The 21,728-nt window shown below is 47.1% G+C and overlaps 1 pseudogene across 1 annotated transcript in view; it reads right to left on the bottom strand.

Annotated features, from left to right (window-relative positions):
- Nucleotides 1-39: 39 nt before the first annotated feature.
- LOC144179893 (general transcription and DNA repair factor IIH helicase subunit XPD-like) overlaps nucleotides 40-21,728 on the bottom strand; it is a 58,958-nt pseudogene continuing 37,269 nt past the window's right edge. Inside the window, exons 12-17 of the transcript XR_013324335.1 lie at nucleotides 17,495-17,776; nucleotides 11,774-11,860; nucleotides 11,606-11,676; nucleotides 10,441-10,578; nucleotides 6,016-6,159; nucleotides 40-498 (exon numbers count right to left, since the gene is read on the bottom strand). The product of XR_013324335.1 is annotated as a general transcription and DNA repair factor IIH helicase subunit XPD-like (transcript). The remainder of the gene's footprint in view (nucleotides 499-6,015; nucleotides 6,160-10,440; nucleotides 10,579-11,605; nucleotides 11,677-11,773; nucleotides 11,861-17,494; nucleotides 17,777-21,728) is intronic.

Here is a 21,728-nt window from a genome sequence, read left to right as displayed (position 1 = left end):
GAAAGGCAACAGGACAGGCGCTACTATCAAGAGGTTCATTGCAATGAGGTGCAACGACATATACAGGATAGTGATGTGCAGATGAGCTGTGTGCTTAACTCAACAAGACCACTTATCAAGCTACGGATGGGTGGTATCACACCACCTCACTTCCCATCACTTGCCCCGTCGCCTTTCCAACATCCGCTTTTTTTTCAGCGCACAAACCATGTTGTCAAATGCTCACCAACACGCCCAGCAGCAAGTTCTTCTTAAGTACAGTAGGGAACGTCCTCTTGTCAGCAGATCATAGCACGCGCAAGGCGAGCTCATTCGGCTGTGAGCCAGTGCGAGTGCGAATTGTAACACTTTATTAAGCATTGGTAATGATGATGGCGATGGCAGTGTATAACAGTGAGAGCCCCCTTCGCACCTCCCTCAGTGGACCTGCACCCTCCTCTCGATCTCCTCCGTTTCCAGCTGCTCTGCCGTGAGCAGAGACACGCCCAGCTGGTCTTCCTGCATCAGGGGAAACAAGAACAGTGAAATTTCGTCACGAGAGACGCTCGAGGGACCTGTGAAACATGCCTGTCGTAACCAAGGCCTCTGGTGTGTAACGTTGCTAACGCTGTGAACATAGCTAAACCAACTGTTTCCATTCAAACGTCTCTCGCAACCAACCACCTCTGATCCTAGATCTCTCTTTTTTGCCTGCTCAAAGCACTTCTGAACAGCTCTAAAGCGGCTCTGCATTGCGTATGCCCATAGCACGTCTATGGTGGGAGCAGTCTTGGGCTGCCCAGAACTCCTCAATGCTGCTCTGGGCAGGCAAATAGGAGAGACCACCTGTCAACCAAGCTGGTGCACAAAGAAAATTACAGGTAGAGAGAAACGTAGAAAAATTTCGGATGACCTGTTGGGGATTCATTATAGGCGTGTAAGCAGCCGTTTGTTGTTTGGACTTGGGCTGAGACACCTTGATTTGCTTATGATGATTTCTCGTATTCCACTCAGACAGCTCTCCTGGGATTGCACCAACCCGGTTGTCTATGGTATGCCAAGCATTGTGTACCAGGCTCAGGGTGCCAGCTACAAGAAATGCAACAGTAGCAGAGAGATGGAGCTAGTGGATTTCCCCTTAGGTTTTGTTTCCCACGCAACATCACCTTTTTGCACCTGGCACACGGCTGTGGAGACCCTGCTTACTCTGGAGAAAGCACAGCCACACCTTGAACTTTTGAGCTTTAGTGAAGCGCGATGGTTCGCATGGCATGTGGCAGGGCCAACTTTTATTGTTCCATTATTCGCAAATTACGAATATTTGAAAAATTTGAATACTTTGAACGGTAAAATGGTACTGCGAATCGAATGGAATAGCAAACACTATTCACAAAGTATTCCAAGTGAGAAGCACTATTTGCACACCTCTACTGTGCTCATTTGAGAGGAGGGCACGCACGGTACTTTAAGCAAAATTTCTGGCATAATACACACACCAGCTGCTTCTTATCCTCTGTTCAACCCTCTTCCTACCGAAGAAAAGGGCAGCATTTTTTTTTTCAGTAACAGGAAAACAAGTACCGTATAAGGCATAATATAGGTCGAGAGGTTTTACTGAAAAATTTGCCAAAAAGTCGCCCTTTGAACGATATAGTGGTCACTGGCATAACGTTAGTTGTTCTCTAGCAAGCGGGCAGCCCATCGAGCCCATCCAAACTGCAAAGGCACCATCGCCACTATTATCAACCGGACATGACGTCATGTTTGTTTTGTTACTTCTCTCCAGCTTTTCACACACTGTCAGTAAACGTGTGCATGCAGGGTTCGCACAGGTCCTTGAAATCCCTTCAATTCAGAAGTGTCAATTTCCAGGCCTGGAAAGTCCTGGAATTTTTAAATGGTCCTTAAATATCCTTGATTTTTATGGAGAGAATCAATGGCCCTGTCTTTTCACAAGAATTTAAAGTGTTTGTCGTGGATTTTAGGTGCTAACAAATGTAAAGAAACATTGTAACAATCAAGCTGCAGTGTATTGCTTTAAATTTCAAAAAGTTTTGTGGATTTTCATTATTACGAGGCAACATTCGGAGCAGGCTTTTCACAATCCAATTCATGTCACAATACAATCCAGTGAAAGCCAGCTTCTGTTCTCTATCTTGCATCTTCCAAGTCTGTGGACGTTTGCTCATTGCATGTTTGCTGTGCCTCATACGCTCCACCTGTGTTTGCTTTTACGTGCAAATGGTGGACGTGTACATAGTTCGTCCTGCCTTACAGCAACACTTACTGATTCAGTTTCAACTGATACTCTTGCTGACAAAGCAGGAGATGCAGGCAACATTAACGAAGTTTTGAAATCAAACCGCCTGAGGAAAACAACACGAAAAAAAAACCCCTCTAAATACCAACCATGAAATAAAAAAAAAAAAACTGGGGGAGCAGTCATGCACCCGTTAGCACCTATCTAAATGTACAATATTGTGCTTAGGTATTGTGCAATAAGAGACTTGCATTGTGTTGAAAAACCTATAAATATTCCTAGATAAAACATTAGATGGGGACCTTGAAAATGTGTTTTCTGGTCCTTGAAAGTCCTTGAAAACCCTTGAATTTTTGCTTTTGAAGCCTGTGTGAACCCTGTGCATGCATTGTCTTCGTTATCAAATTAAGTTTAGGCACTTGGTGCCAGTTCACTGCAGCATTTAAAAGAAAAGTTGGGGCAAGCATGCTGACGACAACAGCAACATGTCCGCCTTGTGCCAGCTTGGCGTCGCCAAAAAAAGTGTACACTACTGGCGTAAGATGAAGGGGCAGCTCTCGGTATGCAATGCTCAGGAGACCTCGTTTCGTGGGTACTGCTCTGTGCACCTAGAAGTTGAGTACAACAAGGTGGCGACTTTTGTCTATGAGCGTCATGTGTCGCCCCACGAATAGATACCCCAAGACGCTTGCTGGCCGCCTGCTCTTGCTACGGTCTGCACACGAGTGTCCCATGCTTTGAGCTCGCTTCACGATGACACGGCCTTGTGAGTGTTCAAGAAGTGCAGCATAAGCAATTCCCTGGACTGCACCGAGGGAAACTTGCTGTGTGGGCGACAGCCAGACAGAAGCAGTCGTCTGACAACATTTCAGACAGCCCTAACAAGTAACCTGAGACTAAACATGTTAGAGCCTCAATAAAACAACGTTGTGTACCTAATTCTATTTTTGCATTTCTTGGCTACACGGTATGGGGACCGACCTATATTCCGCATTATACGGTAATATCGCTTTCACCCCAACTACATCTGCAAAGCTGCTTAAAAAAATTCCTTTCTCACGAACAAGCAAAGAAAAGGGGTGGTGCAGGAACCTTTCTCGTTCATCCTATGTCTTATCCGTGTGGAAAAAATTTAACGGGTTAACTCTTTCATGACAGGAGGAAAATGGCTGATTTTGAGTGTTTCCAAAAAATTTTTCTCTCGAGCTACTGGACACATTTAGCACTGCTGTGCATGAAATTGTAGCTTATAGATTTCTCTTTCAAACACATGACAGCAGTTTTGTGAAAGGTGTAATTACTGACAGGTTATTGGTCAACTAAACAAAGAGTATACACAAAACACAAATAAGCAATTTTACTGGGCCTGAAAATTATGTTAGGAATTCTAGGATATACAAGTTCTTGCTACATTCCTAAGCTATCATTCAATATATACATCAACGCTGTACACCAAGTTCTCGATTTTTGCAGGCCCGCCAACCTAACGGCCCTAACGACTGTGCCACTCCGCAAAGCCACTCGAGAGTCAGTCGGTCTCTCTAAAATATGCATTCAAGCATGCTTGTTTGTGTTCTGACACAAAATTCTTATCACTGCAGTGGTAAAAAACAAGAAAAAAAATCTGCACTCTTGAGAAGAAGCGCATGTTGCTCTGCAGCACTAATTTTACACGAGCGCCAGGCTACCTTGAAGGTGATAACACGATTTGGTGCGGTGCACTTGGCAAAATATCCCCATCGCACGTCGTTGTACAGACCCTAAACATGAAAGTAATACCACAGTCAACAGATATTAGGCACGTTTTGTTTATAAATACAGCGCGAAGTCAAAAACGAACCTTCCCTGGCAGCACCTGTCGAAGTCTGAGGCTGCTGAATGGGAGAGTCTTCATCAGAACTAAAATCTGAAGAACCCACATTGCTGCTGGAGTCATCACTGCTGCTGGGGTAAAATCAGCAGCAACAGTGGCCGAAGTCCCTGAAACTGCTGTCTGCCTTTGCAGAGCGTGCAGCAAAACAGGACGCCATTTTTGCCCAACTCACTGGTACCTTAATTAAGGGGAGCCACTGGTCTTAAAACAGCTCCTTTTAATTTTCCAGTAAACTTTGTGAAACTTGTAAGTCTTGCTGCTTTTTCCCCACTGATTTCGAATACACTATACTTCTTTATTATTTATTTATTCAGACCACCCCTAAAGGCCCTCTGGGCGAGGGTATTACATAGGGGGGAGGGGGGCAAGACAACATCACACAAAAATAATGACAAAAATACAAAACGCATTATAACCAGTAATTAGCTGCAACGAAGGGAAGAAACAATAAATACAACCTACAGCCATACCGCGTTGTACAATCATTAAACAGTCAGATAAATTGGGAACATAGCTCGGAAGACCTCAAGAATTTGCTTGACACTTTTGCGCCCATAATATTGGCTGAAAAAGAAAACAATATAATGTAAAAACAAAGAACAGAGAACATAACAAGTGGCAGCGTATGCAGAAATAGCCTGCAGCAAGAGCAACGTATGCAAGCTACTACTACAATTTATGCAATAGGTAAAAACTACAGAAAAAAATTCTAGTTAGTGACCGTAGCGTGCAAGAGCTGCAAAAATTTATTGGAATCTTTTTCGGTGGCAACATGCGCTGGCAAGTCATTCCACTCAACAATGGTGCGCGGTATGAATGATTGTGCGAAACGAAGTGGATGACATTGTGGGCGTTTGAGGTTTGGAAATTAGTTCCCAAGAAAATTAGAGGTAATTAGCCATTTTTGGTCAAACAATAGACAAAAGAGTGTTGGGCATGTAAGTTTACTCTTTATATAAAATTTTCAAATATACTATGAACGCTGGTGAATGCAATAAGTGAATCGGTTTTTTGATACATCGCTTGGAACTAATTTTACAGCTCATTAAACTTTAGTGTTCGAAATGGGCACTCAAAATGGTTCCTTGCCACTGGTACCACCAAAGTTTAATGAGCTGTAAAATCAGTTCCAAGCGATGCATCAAAAAACCGATTCACTTATTGCATTTACCAGCGTTCATAGTATATTTGAAAATATTTTAGTACAGTTATATGACCAGCACTGTTTTGTCTACTGTCTGACCAAAAATGGCTAACTATCTCTAATTACGTTGGGAACTAATTGACCAGCTAAAAAAATAATGGCATAGTCGAAACCGGTGGGGAAAAAGCAGCAAGACTGACAAGGTTCACAAAGTTTACTTTAAAATTAGAAGGAGCTGTTTTAAGACCAGTGTCCCCCCGTTCAAATTTCACCTGTGACGCTGTCTACCCAGGCAACATGTAAACAAACAGCAACAAAACTGAAAAAGGAGTTCCCAGTGAATATGCCAGATGGCGTCAGTTGTCCGAATAGTGCTATTCTTACTTTCTGCGGAAGGTTTGAAAATTATCGTTCACTTGTGAACGATGGTATATGGCGTGGTCATGAAAGAGTTAATATGTAGGTGTAGCTGCCCGTGTAAATTTACACAGAATTCTGGGAGTGAAGAGAATTAGCTGTGTCTTCCACCTTACCCAAAGTACTAACCTGGGCCTCAATAATAATAAAAAAAATCTCTGCTTGTCCCTGCTTCGGTCTCCCCTTCCTCTACACTTCATTCTCTCAGGAAACAGAAAGCACGCACGTTCCCCGACGGTCCTTAAAAGAAGGGGCTGTGCTCCCAAGAAAGCCCTGCACCCTGCACCATCACCACCACCAAAGGTGCACCTTCCCACGTGGTGCTTCAATTCCATTGCTCACCCGGGTGAAGGGCTGCGCCATCTGCCGGAGGAAGCACCTGACCACCTGCAGGGCCTCCTCGGTGCTCAGGTTGCACAGGGAGTCCTGCAGGTGCTCCTGGATCCACCCGGGCAGCTTGCTGCGCTTGTCCCACCGCGAGAAGCACTGCGTCACGTAGACCGAAAGAAGGGAGGGAGGGAGGGAGGGACACATACTCGGGTGACGTTACAGCCACAGCAAATATTCCCAAATTGCTGCCACGTATGCCTCGGGAAACTGAGGTACAAACATGCCATCTTTACTGAGCGTTACTACGAACACAAAACATGGTAATTACAGTGAAATCTAAGGATTGACAAGCTCTCGTTTGGCTGCGTAAAGGATTTGCAGTTATGAACGTGTGATTGCTGACCAAAGGTCTAACAAAAGAGGTAAAAGAGACATCAGTGCAATTACCTAGGCGAATCAGCTAGTAATTAACTAGCTAGTAATTAGCTAGTAGGATCTGCCAAACAGCTGGTGCCCGTAAGGCTGCGGACAGTTTCTTTTGTGCTTGTTCGACGTACATTCAGAGCCAATGACACCTTGCAAGCACTAGCACATTTGCAGGAATTATTATTGCGATTGTTACAGCAATTACTGCTCAATTAACCACCGTTTCAGGGCTAGCCAAAAATGGACAAGGCCCTTGTTCATACTAATTCACCTTTTTTGCGAGCATGCTTGCTGTTGCAAGGCTAGGTGGGACCATGCTAAAGTGAGGGATGAAAGCCGCATATCAGGGGCTGCCTCTATAAGGTCCTAAGAACCTCATCTGGAGGTTGTACGTAGTACGTTCTAAGTTGTTGCTGCTGCTGAAGGTGCGAGAGGCTGAGCACAGTCCTTTATTAACAGTGAAAGGTTAAATTACGCATTGAATAATGCGGGGAATATGCGGAGCTATTTTTTGTTTCTTTTTAAGGCACAGCATTGGGGTGCAGGTCATACACATGGCCGGACTATACACACAAAAATACTCCACGTTCTGAGTAAAGGGTTACAAACAAATACTGCACCACAGTAACATGTGACACTCTGGTGCCAACTGGTGGTAGGGGCGGGGGGCACCATCAAGAGATGAGTACCACGGCTTTTTTTCCTACCCCCTTTTAGCCGATGTATGTATATGACTGGAAACAAGGTTCAACTTGAACTTCAATAAGAAGCACGTATGGCACTGAAAAATTGTGCACTTCCCTCTCTCCCAGCATTAAAAATCAGGCGTGAATTTCAGCTGAGTAAATGTACCATAACATGAATTGAAAGGTAGGAGCAACTAAAAGGGGGAATATGTTAACAAACTTAGAGGCACCAGCTAGTTGCTACTTTTTGATTAACCACCATTAAAGGGCTGGTGAAAAGCTTTTCAAAAAAATTTTGTTGGGGGCATTACTTAATGGTTTTCTTGACGCTGAACTCGAAAAACATGTTTATTTTATGTGTAAGTACCCTCAAACCATCCTTTTTCCCCTGCCCGGGGGCACGGCGAGAGCCCTGGCTGCCTTTGTGATTGGCTGGCAGCAGATGATGTCATATTCGGCAGTTCCGGGGCTGCGGAGACCGCTCGGCCTGAAGAGCTCGTTCTGTTCCTGTTCAGGCACGGGCCAGAAAGTCCTCTGGTGAATGGAAGAGTCACACAATCTTTCTTTAGAATAGGAGAGCCTCAGGGAAGTATAAACGCAACAAGTTGGCTCGCGGCGAGCTTTAGAAAGGGGTTCTCCCCAAACGGCTCACGGTCGACTTCTGTTTCTCGGATGCATGGAAGTTGTGCAGATACTGGTTCGCCGCTTTCACTACCAGCACTAGTCACAATCCCTAGCACAATTCTTCAACACACCATCATCCCCTTCCTCGCATGTGTAACTTAGTTTTACATTCGGACAGGTGGTAACAAGCTATGTGCAGCGGCCCGCGATGCGCGCAAGCACCAGCTAGCGGGCGGCCGGTCACTGCGTCGCGTGGAGGTGCTGGTGCTGGGTCGGTCAGTAGAACGTGGCATTTCTGCACATACAGAGTTTTAGAATAGGGGAACCTTACGTTGGTGGCCCCCAAAAATGTAGAGGAACCCAAACGCAGCTTGCTGGCTCGCGACAAACTTTAGCAGAACGCCTGCCCCAACAGCTCTAGCCGGTTTGGGTTGCACGGATTGCCTCGGATGTTGGAAACTTTAGGCTTAGCACCGAGGCAGATATTTGGTCGCTGCTATCTGTACAATTGCGAATGATTATCCTTCTTAACACAGTTTTTCACCACAATGCCATCATCCCCTTTCTCGCATGTGAAACCATATTTTCATGTCGATAGTCATTCTAGCGATCGGTGCTGTGTTCATTCTTGCGCGCAGGTAGCGCCATCCATCGGCCTCTCGCCGCATCTCGTGCTCGGGCAGGTTCATTTGCTGCCATCAACGAGCCCCCGCAACCGGTCGGCGCTCCCCATCGTGATACAAATTCGATACCTCTTTCAAAATCATCTTGGATGACAATCCCTAGCACAGTTTTTCACCACACTATCATCCACTCTCTGGCACGTTTACCTTGCTTTTCGCGACTGCCTCGTTTCTGGACAGCAGCGAAGAGCGGGTTGCTGCCGCGGCATACGCGGTTCGAACCACATCGTGTGCCGTACGGGCATGCACTATCGGCGAGTGTGCGGAGCGATCCCACACGCAGAAAACGCTTCATGCTTTCCAGCTTGCTTGATTGCTTCTTAAAATCTACCTACTTAGCTAGGCTGTCGTCATAGCTAACAATGTTGATCGGGAAAATGAACAAAGTTCGGTGAACCCAGAGCGCTGCGGTCCCACAAATTTTCTAATCCCCTAATAATAATAGATCAGGAACTTGGGGCACCTCCGTATTTGTTTGAGCCCGTCGCTTCGCGTATGAAGCACAGCGCACCCGGCGACACAGCCGGCTCCGACTACTCGTGAAGGCAATGTAGTAGCCACGGGTGCTCGAGTAGGAAATCTCTGGTATCTAGGAGTCGCTTTAGGGAATCTAAAAACACAGTGGCATAACGATTAAAAATCAACGCCGAAGCAACTCTGGACATAAAGGGCAAATTACACGCCTGCTTAATTCGGAACTTCGCACACAAAACGAGGACACAGGGAAGCGGTGGCGCACGCCGCTGGCCATCTTCCAAATATGACGCTACTTCCAGTCGCTGCCTCTCGGTTTCTCACTCTTCCGGCGATACGGGAGGGAGCAGTGGGCGGGGCGTAGGGTCAACTTTACCGACGAATACCTCTGTCCCCAAGCCAAAAATGACGAAAAAAAACTTTGCAGGCATAAACTAACCAATGTATTAATAGCAAATATATATTTTTACCCTATTCTAAAAGCACGTCAGTAGCCCTTTAAGTGCAGAAAAAAATACAAATCACAGCCCCTCCACCTCCAAAAAGGAACGACCAGCAACGCTGGCAATCTAATGGGATTTGCTGCATTTAGTTATAAGGACAGCAGCACAATTTCTGAGGACACACGACTGGTGGGTAGAGACAATGCGCCTCTCGTGCGCTGCACAGATGACTGCGCGAGAGTGTACCATTGCATTAAATGTCAGGGGGAGATAGACGCCGTGTATAGACGACTTGGGGAAGGGGCAGCGGCAATGTAGAGGAGAATAAAGAGGGACTGTAACCATACTCCCACTGCGTATGGTCATGCTTCCCTGCGCAACAGGTAATGTGGGGAAGCCAGGTTACGAAAACCAAACCTACATCGACAGCTTGAAAGTTCGCTTCACCTTTAAACACAAATGCATTGCTGGGAAGGCATTTGTTAAAGGGGCCCTGAAAGAGGTTTTGCCAATACACATTTTCAGGTAGATCAATGTCCTAGTAATCACCTCCTTAAAAAATAATAAAGTGACGAGTATTAATGGAGTTATTGCAAATCGAAACATCACATTCTCGACCGCACTGTGATACTCCCTTGTCTCGTCCACATCCTCGCACTGTGCGAGCGGGACTGCCCATGATGCCTCACTTCTCAGTGACGTCTGCAAGAACATCTGGTTGCGGCGTTGTCTGCTATTTGAAATTGATAGAAAAAGTCAATCCAGTGTCTTTTTATAGGCCTTTTCGGGGGCTGTTAAGCCCTCTCTTGACTTCTTTCGATATCAACACCAGGCTGATACTGAAACTAGTCAAGCAGGGCGCCACAACCCCTCTTGGTGGGCTCCGCACTTCCCTACAATTTTCACAGTGATTGAGTGGAACTGCTTTTATTCTTTTTTTTCTGCATGAATCGGTTTACCACAAGAGAGGAAGCAATGGGAAAAACCTAGGGAAAAACACAGGACAGCGCTCACACATGTACACAAGCACATCTGCATGCACGAAGAAAAGAGTTCGGAGAAAGACAACAATCACCCCTTTTCCCTCCTCCCTGTGCCCACCTTGTCGGCAAAGATCATGATGCCGTAGTCGGTCTTCCCCCGAAGCGCACGTCACTGTGCGGCATGCCGCATTGCGTCAAAGGTCAGGAAGTCATTCTCGCGGATCTGGAACTGGTCCCTCAGGAACTCCAGCCGGGCCTGCAGCAACCGGTCACGACAGCGTCATTCGTCACTACACCCCGCACCAAAGAATAGACACGGACTGCAAAAGGACACGACACAGGAGTGCTATTGTGTCGTGTCCTTTTACAGTCCCCATCTATTCTAACACAATGCTTAAAATTCGGCAGAAATTTCCCTATGTGGTGGTCATCCCAGAAAAAGTGTTTGCAGTGGTCTGTGCCATGTGGCTGTTTTTATACAGTGCCCGTTTCCTCCAGAATAGTAATCACAAAATAGTCCGGCAACTGTTCCTGGGTAAAGAAGTGCAATGCAGTCCATTTTAACGTAGGTACCTATTTCCACATAACGATCAACTAAGCTACACAAAGCCACTTTTGGGCTGTGCTGCCAATAAACAGTCCGTCCAGGCAGTGCAAGCAGAAGGGAATGACAGTGATTGGGATCCCAAGTTGCCAGAGCACGTTTTTGGCGTAGTAAGCTTCTCTAAGCACCTCCATACGCAACAATCCTGAGTGCTTTAACAAAAATCGACCAAAACAAGGAGCTTGTGATATGATTCAGAGCCACATTTACATACCTTCTGAACCGTGTGATTTTGCCACAACCTGATGCCAGGCTGCAGTACAAATTTCAGACCCAGACTCACCATTTTGACTCGGGCATGCCCACTACCAAATTTTCCTAATGTACCAAGCATATTTGCCGGCATAACACAAAAATCATACTCAAATCTAACAGCCACTGCAGTTTTCGTGGGGTGTTAAATCACCAACTTCAAGGGCTACTTCAAGGCTTTTTGCTTACTCATGTCACCTATCGCCTTTTCTCTGGAACTGCGCCGTTTGCTCCCCACGAATCCATCAACCACAATGGCCAAGCTCCATGGCCAAGATAACTTATTTTTTGACTCCCGGCAGCTGTCCAGTGAGAGCCACAAGGGCCATCCCGTCACAGCCAATCAGCGTCGGTGGCATTAAGACCTCCCAGTCTCTCCTGCCACCAACGGAGGAAATCAAACGCACAAGCGAACGAGAGCACCCACCCGGAGGATCCTGCTCTGGGTGTACACAAAGGGGATGCCAAACATCAGCACAGCCCGGCCAAGGTGATGGTCTGCACAGGGGGTGATGGAGGGAGAACCCTGTTTGATTAAACGAAGAAACAAAGAAAACAAACACCCCCTTAGAAGATGCGCCCCAAGGGTCCTCACCGAAGTCGACGCCTTCGGACACCTTGCCTCGCGCCACTGACAGCAGAGGCAAGAACCAGTGACTTCTAAAGAGCCCACGATGGTCCCCTGGGATGGCGCAAGCTCACAAGAAGTTGATTATAGCACCCTCTTGTGTCAACAAAGCAGGATTGTGGCTGCCAATAACGTGCTAATTGCTTCTGTGTTTAAAATAACATGCACATGCACATGCCCTCTCAAGGTTGACAGGAGGGATACGTGATGGCAGGGAACAGTGCGACAAAAGCTAGTGCTGCCCGTATTTACATTGTAGCTGTTGTAGGCTCGCTCCTCAATTCTTTTTGCGTGTGCAGACCGAGAAAAGCCACCCCTCTCCTCACTTCGGCAAACCCTTTCCTTTTGGCCTGCCTGTTCGCCTCTGGTGCTTTCTCGCCTGTTGTGCACATTACCAATGTGCGTGTGTCTTTACTGTGGCATCACACATTCCGTAGCGACGTCATCGCACCTGCCTTCTGGCCAAGCCTCGAGTAGGAAGTGTGTTGCACGCAGCCGGGAACAGCAGCATGCCCTTGAAGAGCGCCGCCGTGAGCAGAGGCGGCAATGGTCGTGAAGGCGGTGGAAGAACACCACCGACAACAATTAGGACGTGGACACCAAGCGTAAGCGTGACACCCATTGAAATCCTGACTACCACAAGGCTTTCCAGAAAATGCAAGACATCGGCGTGGCTGCAACCTAACTGAACACTTCCCCAACGTGGTTTAGGCGGGAGTTTGTGGCCAAGCAATTCGGCGTTGCTTGTGTGGTGTGCGATACGTTGTGGTTTGCTCAGTCCGAGCGATATACATTGTAAGAGGTGTTAGTAATACTGGTCACCATACACAGCCGAACTCGACTATATTGAACCCGTTTACATCAAATTATCATGCATATCAAACTATTTCTGGACCAGGTATATTTGCAGTAAGAATATATAGCAAAAATTACGCCTATATCGAACTAAAATACCAGCGACACCTGATATATCGAATGCCAAATGCCGCACAAGAGCCCCTCCAAGTTGGCTTTCCCTCACAGCAGAAAAGAAATCCTACCGGCATACCCCTACAAGTGGTTTAGCCTGGCTGCTCACCGGCAGCTCTTGGCTCCTTTCCTCTCGCTCTTTCTACCGTCACTGCACCGCCACAGTGTAGGGCGAGCCGTCGACAATACCCATGCAAAAATGATCCTGGCCTGCCCACCATGCTTTTTTTGTTTTAAGTTCGTTGTGCTTGCCTTGTTCGTGCTTTGTGGGCTTCCTTCCAAAGTGCAGCTTTGGTAACTAGTGCTAGGGTCACTAAATAAAGGCTTATTTGACGGATCTAGCTAATGCGAAGAGGCCGAATTAGCCTTTCACCATGAAGCTGGCGATATAAATCGAATCGAATGCGGTGAGAAGCCAAATGTCCTTGCGGCGCATGAGATTCTCAAGAGCACCCTCAGCACGTTGGCAGAGAGCTTAGATTACCTTCTCCAAGCAAGTTCTGGGCAGATGTCACTGAATAAACCACCCGAAATTGCTTCAAATCTTCTGCTTGTGTGTGCCAGAGATGACTGCGAAAATCCTGAGAAGTGCAACGAAGCCATCACCAGGGTTTCCGATGTGTGAGCGAGATGACAAAATTTCTGGATGCCGTTGCCGGATCAACGGCCCGTGAGTTTGTGTGTGAGGTTGATGGTGGCGCGACCATGGGAAACTTTTCAAGACTAAATGCCGACATCGTACCAGGCGCAAGTGAAAGCGTGCAACGTGGAACGCGACGGTTCACAACCTCCACGGTGATGGGTGACCTTGCACTAGTCCGGCGCTTATTCGCGAATGTGAAGGGTTGTGGCCTCAGCTGCTTTGACTCTTCAGACAATGTGGAGCAGTGCATGCTGTCTCAGGCAGCGAGGTTGCTCAAGGATGAGACAGCCGAATTAGATTTGGAGCAGCAAAATCTCGATTTTGGAGCAGAAGAACCTTGATTTGGAGCAGTTAATGACATTTATTGTCACCTTATTATTACAGTCTACGCTCGTTACAGCGGATACGGCAACAACGGACTTTCAGTTACAACAGACCATTTCTGTTGGTTTGTCTGGTCCCCATGCATTTAAATGGAGTCCACTCTGCTCACAACAGACCCGGCTAGAGCAGACCCTGCTAGAGCAGCAGGCGGCCATGTTTTCAATCTTCACTGCACCAAGATGGCGGCACCCCCTAACGTCGTTCTGGAGATACGGCGCTCCGAAAATTGTCATTTTTTCATCTACTTGCACAAGTAGTTTGTCGCCTCAGTACATATTTTTTATACAGGACTTTACAATGTTTTTCGAAGGGAAAACTTTAAAACCGCACAAAATTTAACATGCGCAAACCGGCATTGTGACTTTCGAAAGAACTATCTCGGGAACAATTTTATGCAGGTTTTTTATTGAATGATCAATCAATTAAAGGAGCCATGAAGAGAAAACACAAGTTTGGTTCATTCAAAGGTTGCCTCATTAGAATCATATTGACACGACTTTTAACGTAACCTTCACTCAAATAAGCTACATAATTAGGAAAAAAGGGAATGGCCATGCGACCCAGTAGCTCATTTCCCGCAACAGAACCTATGATGTCATTCGAGCCAGCTCTGCAATTGGCGGAGGGCGGCAAAAGCAAACGCAAGTTAGGCTGAGCTTATAAGCTTGCAGAACGAGCTATTTGCGCATAAATTTAGGGCACATTCTTTTTAAAGCCCTAAGAATGGTGGGACAAACAGTGGAAGTTACGAAAGCACACGTAAACATAGAAGTACCGATGCGAATACTGCTGTTGGTACTGCACGCACTATGCTTGGTTTAGCTACACAGGACTGCGGGGCTTTGGGGTTGTTTCAGACGACACTGGCCGATTGACGAAAGCGACGATGTCTTACGTGACTATATTTGTCGAGCGAGAACCATGTTTCACGAAGCGATTGTCTCCATGAACAAAACAAGCCAGGTAAATATATGTTCACAAACAAACCAAAGGCAGAAAACGGCTTGCCACGGTGTGGTGGCGCCATCTAGGTTCACAAACGGTAAACAAGGCCCTGTAATGTCATTGCAGCCCACGAAAACGCACGATTTAGTGGGAAAATCAAAATTTTAACTTAAACTATTTAATTTCTTAGTTAATAAAGCATCGTTTGCATTCGGACAAGCGCTGGGGGCACTATAAAACACGAAATCTTTCGAATAACACAAACTTGTATTTTGTCTTCACAGCTCCTTTGAACCTATACAAACAGCATCACCTCGGGGAAGCAGGAAAATTACGTCGTCAGTTATCATTCTCCTCCGCTGAAACTGAAGAAGAGTTAAAATCTTTGGCTCTCAGACTGTTTTAGAGCAGTTTGGAAAATTTTTGCAATTTTCAAGCTTTTGGAGCAGCCTGGCGCAGGAAAACAAATTTGTACCAGAACTGCGCAATATGTGCAGTTGTCTCACCCCTGCTCAAACAGAAGAAGATACAGGACTACTAAGGTAGGGCCGTCTCATCAATAAAACGCGTTTAAATATAATAGTATGCGCTTTTATGATGCCCTATTGCTGAGCATGCTTATATTGAATTATCCCCTATATCGAAACGATAGGTGTCTTTTTGCGAGTTTGTTATAAACGGGTTAGACTGTATATAGTAATTGATATACGTGACATATGAAAAACAGATATAAGTAATACCATTGGTAAACCGCAACAGTTTACTAGCCCACAACAGCTCTGCCCATCAGCCACCTACACGCAGTGGAATGGCACTGAATTCATTTTACACTCACAGTATGCACAGAGCAGCAGCCAGCAAGTGCAATGCCTGCCGATCCTTCCCTCTCCAAAGATATGAGCGGAGGTAGGCGAGAAGCATTTTCTCAGATAATGTACCTCTGTATGGGCCAGCCAGGGTATGGCACTAACCTCCATGCCATTAGGTGTGCCATTAGGCGGGATTTAGACTGTGCTAGGTTGTGTAGGTGGCTCTGCCTGTAGACACAGCACGCCTACGTACTGTGGAAACAACCTAGCACAACCATTATTCTCATTAGTCCAAACAGTACGGCACTTTTGTGCGCCAGCTTTGAAAGCCTCACTAGCTTCCAGCCCTGCTAGGCCAGCTAATTGCCTCATGCACTCCCAACACTCTGTGTCCTTAAAGAGAAAGGGAAAATGCGTTAGCGCAACCAGGTCGCCAAGTGCAATGAATGAAAACATGCGGAAGGAAGAGCAGGGAAGGAATCCCGAGTGTTGTCCACTTCTGAGCAAGCCTTGGTCGGCTGAAGGCAAAACAAGCAAGGCTGTAGGTTTCTGCGTGATATTTCGTCGCAAGAAAGGCGCAAGCCCAACACTTCCAATGCAATGCAGAAAACCGACCTAAAAGGTACCAAACCCTTTCTTTTTGCAAAAAGATTGTGCAGAAATGAGGTAGAGAAACACTTTACAATAAAAAAAACATCAAAAGTATTGTATTGGGACATTGCTGAGGACTAAACTCAGGGTGTTTGTTCCACAACCCATGATTCTACCTTTGGGTTACTGGAGCAGAACAAACAAGCCTTTTTTGCCAGTTCAATAAAAAAATATAGGCAGTGTTCCAAGCAACACAGTGGATGGTTCTGGGTGCTTTTAGGGAATGCCAGGCTTTTACCCATAGAAAAGCAGAATTTCACTTCCAGCACATGTCAGAGGCCTCCCTAGTGCCACTGCATCCAAACCAGCCACTACCCTCTCCCATGTCTCCTTGATGATGATGATGATGATTTCTATTGGTTTCCCCTTTGTATCGGGGTGATGACATGTCATCTTATCAAAAAGGACTAATATACATATGTTTTACACTTTTGGTTCAATACTAGCGCTGCTTAGGGCAGGCACAAAAAGCTTATTAGGCACAAAATACTTTTTTTTTCTGTTACGGGTGGTAACTGTCCTAGGCAATATTCCCCTCTCTGCTTTTCGTCCACCAGCATTCTAATCTTCTTTTCGTCCCCTCGACAGCCTTGAAGGTAACTTCCTCTGTGATACCCTTAAATCCTAGGGCTTCTGAAAGCCCAATATTCCCTTCATGTAGATTTGGATGGATACCCTCACATTCTAACACGATGTGCCGCATAGTTTCTGTTTCTTTTCCGCAGACCACGCATACCCCATCATTTTGTGAATACTTCCCCACAAAACTCTTAGTTCGCAGGCAACCTGCTCTAGCCTCAAAAAGCAAAGCACTGCCCTGGGAATTATCGTAGAAATTTTCCTTTCTGATGTTCATCTTCTCAGCCCTGTACATCTCTAACGACGTTTTAGCTTCCATTTTTTCCCTCCATTTATTCGTTTCAATCTGCCTTGCCTCTTTTTTGGTTACCTTGGCTGTTTTGGATTCCCCACTGTTCTTTCCGTATTTCATCGTTAGCCTTCTAGTCTTTCTTAACCACTGCGTGTCCACGCTTTTCAAGTATAGGTACCTAAAAACCTTAGTTGCCCACCTTCGTTGATCCATTGCCCTCAACCTCATCTCAAAGCATATTTTACTCTGAGCTTCTCTAACTTCAAACGACGCCCAGCCCATATCTCCCTGAACTGCTTCGTTAGTTGTTTTTCCATGCGCGCCTAAGGCCAAACGTCCTACCGTTCTCTGGTTTACTTCAAGGACTGATAGAACGTCTGATTTTAAGCAGAGTTCAGCATTCGCAAACGTGAGACCCGGAACCTTGACGTAGTTTGCCAGGGCCAGGGCGGTCTCCCCTGCGTCGGGGGTCTCGAGGAAGAGCAGCTTTCGGCGCTGCAGCTGGTCCAGCACTCCCTGTTCATACCAGGCGGCCAGCACGGCCTCCAGGTACACGTACGAGGTGAAGAAGCACACCAGGCCGACCGGCACACGGCCAGCTCCACCACCAGGGCCCCGTAATTGCGGATCACCAACACCTCCTCCCGGGTCTCGTAGCGCGAGCTCAGGGCCGTGTGGTCGCTGCCCTTGCTCACAATCTGCAAAGACGGGGGCGGCAGCACCACTGTTGTGTTTACTCCAGTCCTTTTGCCAGCGTCCGGCCATGCCCAGCTGTCTTACCGAAGTTAGAAGAAAAGTGGGCGTTTCCATCTCTTTTTTTTTTATTCCACGCAGACTATCTTATTTGATAGGAACAGGGTATCACACAATCGGCACTCGAAAAGAATGTTCGTCTTTGATCACCAAAGTTCTAGACCTGATTCGATGGTTCTCGAAGCATCAACTCTGAAAGATAAATGCTCGCGAGGCAAACACTGCAGTATTCGATTCGCTCACACTCGCTGGCGCACATCACTTTGTTGACTGCTCTTTCGCCGCTTGTGTATTCCTTGAGTTCGTAGCGGAGTTCACTCCAATAAACTTATTTTCCTTGAAGAACACCTGCGTCCTCCTTGGCTACGTGACACTATCAAGAAATCACACATCGCTGCCTCTCCCGCCGAATGTACTTGCCCACACATTGAGATCTCACCAAAGCCGAACAGTGTGTGCGGCACCTGCTAAAGATGAACCCACTACCATGTCACTCCATACTGCACCATATTCGTTTTGACTTTATATATCTGTTACCTAACTGTCCTGAATCTGTCCAAGAGTACGTGTATCGCTGACTGTACCCCTGTGTTTCGTAAAGTGTGCAGTAAGCTCACCTTGAGTGCATGTAGTATTTCTATGATTGGGCTTTATTTCTCTTTCTTTCTGTCAGATCACAACCTCACCACAGGAGCCACATCATTGCATAATATTCAATCTCAAGTGGCTTTGCACTACAAGCTGGATACCACTGCCTGTCTGCACTTATTGCTAATCAAACCAATACACAGCATGCCAAAACTACACAAAAAATTTCGTAGTTTGTTGTAATTCTCCTGTATGTCAGATTTGTACTGCCGTGTAGGAAGTTGATCACTCACCCCAAACTTCATACACACCAACATGTGCGAGAAGACATATGGTCCAACTCTTTTCAAGAAATTAACATGATCATTAGGCAAACTGAGCATTACGAAAGGAGACCACAATTCGACATTAAAAATCTTCCCAAGAATCCAGTGCACCATCAATCCTTCCTTCATGAGCCCGACAAGAGTGCACCCGAATCGTGAAAATTGCAACCCACCTACCCCTACAAATCTGTGCAAGTCAACCCCACATCAGGGGCACAATGGGCATAAAATGGTAACATCCTTCCAACGGCTGCGAGAGGAAAGCCCTCAAAATGCTTAACCATGAAGACGAACTAAAAGTTTGGTTCACTAAAAAGACTTATTTATCCCGATAAAAATGGTGCCAATTTTGTCACAAACTTCGAACCAAGATTTATCATATTAGTAAAGTAAAGGTATGAACCAGTGGCGTGCCACTTTCTCAGCCACTATCTGGGGATTTCTCTGCGGTGTCACCGAATGTCGTGCATGCAATTGGTGGCCACCAACTGAAATTACCACCAAGAAACATGGCTGGGTGATCGTAGTGGCGGTGCCTCAAGTCCCATTTGATCGCATCACTCGAATGCTAACGTGCAGCTAACACCCTCACAACTGTCTTCCTAGTGCTGGCCCATATCATACAACTCCTGCCCTTATTATGTCACTACAGCACAAAATTAGAAGCCTTCTCAATATTACCAGCGAAGCTGCTTAGCAATTCGCAATTTTTTGTGTCTGCAAGACCCGTGCACATGAGCGCGGGCCTCGCGGCGACTGCCCGGCACTTAAAAAAACAAAAAAAATGCCTAGAGCTTCTGTGTGCATGCCTTGCAATGACTGCTCAGTGTCCCCTGCGCACGCTTGCCACGACAAGCATACCCAGTTAGGGAAATCGGCCAACATTGCGGCGACTGCCCGGCACTTAAAAAACCAAGAAAATGCCTAGCGCTCCTCTGTGCATGCCTCGCAAGGACCGCCCAGTGTCCCCTGGGCATGCTTGCCACGACAAGCATACCTAGTTAGGGAAATTGTCCAACATTGCGGCGACTGCCCGGCACTCAAAAAACCAAGAAAATGCCTAGCGCTCCTGTGTGCATGCCTCGCAACGACCGCTCAGTGTCCCCTGCGCACGCTTGCCACGACAAGCATACTCAGTTAGGGAAATTGGCCAACATTGCGGCGACTGCCCGGCACTTAAAAAACCAAGAAAATGCCTAGTGCTCCTGTGTGCATGCCTCACAACGACCGCCCAGTGTCCCCTGGGCATGCTTGCCACGACAAGCATACCTAGTTAGGGAAATTGTCCAACACTGCGGCGACTGCCCGGCACTTAAAAAACCAAGAAAATGCCTAGCGCTCCTGTGTGCATGCCTCGCAACGACCGCTCAGTGTCCCCTGCGCACGCTTGCCACGACAAGCATACCCAGTTAGGGAAATTGGCCAATATTGCGGCGACTGCCAGGCACTTAAAAAACCAAGAAAATGCCTAGCGCTCCTGTGTGCATGCCTCACAACGACCGCCCAGTGTCCCCTGGGCATGCTTGCCACGACAAGCATACCCAGTTAGGGAAATTGTCCAACATTGCGGCGACTGCCCGGCACTTAAAAAACCAAGAAAATGCCTAGCGCTTGTGTGTGCATGCCTAGCAACGACCGCTCAGTGTCCCCTGCGCACACTTGCCACGACAAGCATACTCAGTTAGGGAAATTGGCCAACATTGCGGCGACTGCCCGGCACTTAAAAAACCAAGAAAATGCCTAGCGCTCCTGTGTGCATGCCTCACAACGACCGCCCAGTGTCCCCTGAGCATGCTGCCACGACAAGCATACCTAGTTAGGAAAATTGTCCAACACTGCGGCGACTGCCCGGCACTTAAAAAAACAAAAAAATGCCTAGCGCTTCTGTGTGCATGCCTTGCAATGACTGCTCAGTGTCCCCTGCGCACGCTTGCCACGACAAGCATACCCAGTTAGGGAAATCGACCAAGATTGCGGCGACTGCCCGGCACTTAAAAAAACAAGAAAATGCCTAGCGCTCCTCTGTGCATGCCTCGCAAGGACCGCCCAGTGTCCCCTGGGCATGCTTGCCACGACAAGCATACCTAGTTAGGGAAATTGTTCAACATTGCGGCGACTGCCCGGCACTTAAAAAACCAAGAAAATGCCTAGCGCTCCTGTGTGCATGCCTCGCAACGACCGCTCAGTGTCCCCTGCGCATGCTTGCCACGACAAGCATACTCAGTTAGGGAAATTGGCCAACATTGCGGCGACTGCCCGGCACTTAAAAAACCAAGAAAATGCCTAGCGCTCATGTGTGCATGCCTCACAACGACCGCCCAGTGTCCCCTGGGCATGCTTGCCACAACAAGCATACCTAGTTAGGTAAATTGTCCAACACTGCGGCGACTGCCCGGCACTTAAAAAACCAAGAAAATGCCTAGCGCTCCTGTGTGCATGCCTCACAACGACCGCTCAGTGTCCCCTGCGCACGCTTGCCACGACAAGCATAGTTAGGGAAATTGGCCAACATTGCGGCGACTGCCCGGCACTTAAAAAACCAAGAAAATGCCTAGCACTCCTGTGTGCATGCCTCGCAACAACCCCCCAGTGTCCCCTGGGCATGCTTGCCACGACAAGCATACCCTGTGAGGGAAATTGTCCAACATTGTGGCGACTGCCGGGCACTTAAAAAACCAAGAAAATGCCTAGCGCTGGTGTGTGCATGCCTCGCAACGACCAATGTCGTGCATGCAATTGGTGGCCACCAACTGAAATTACCACCAAGAAACATGGCTGGGTGATCGTAGTGGCGGTGCCTCCAGTCCCATTTGATCGCATCACTCGAATGCTAACGTGCAGCTAACACCCTCACAACTGTGTTCCTCGCCACGACAAGCATACCCAGTTAAGGAAATTGGCCAAGATTGCGGCAACTGCCCGGCACTTAAAAAACCAAGAAAATGCCTAGTGCTCGTGTGTGCATGCCTTGCGACGACCGCCA

Source organism: Haemaphysalis longicornis, unplaced genomic scaffold, assembly GCF_048455015.1.
Source record: "Haemaphysalis longicornis isolate Haplotype H1 unplaced genomic scaffold, Haemaphysalis longicornis Haplotype H1 scaffold_4, whole genome shotgun sequence".
Lineage (NCBI taxonomy): Eukaryota > Metazoa > Arthropoda > Arachnida > Ixodida > Ixodidae > Haemaphysalis > Haemaphysalis longicornis.
Note: the sequence above shows the minus strand (reverse complement) of the source record. Positions and strands in the feature narration are given on the sequence as shown.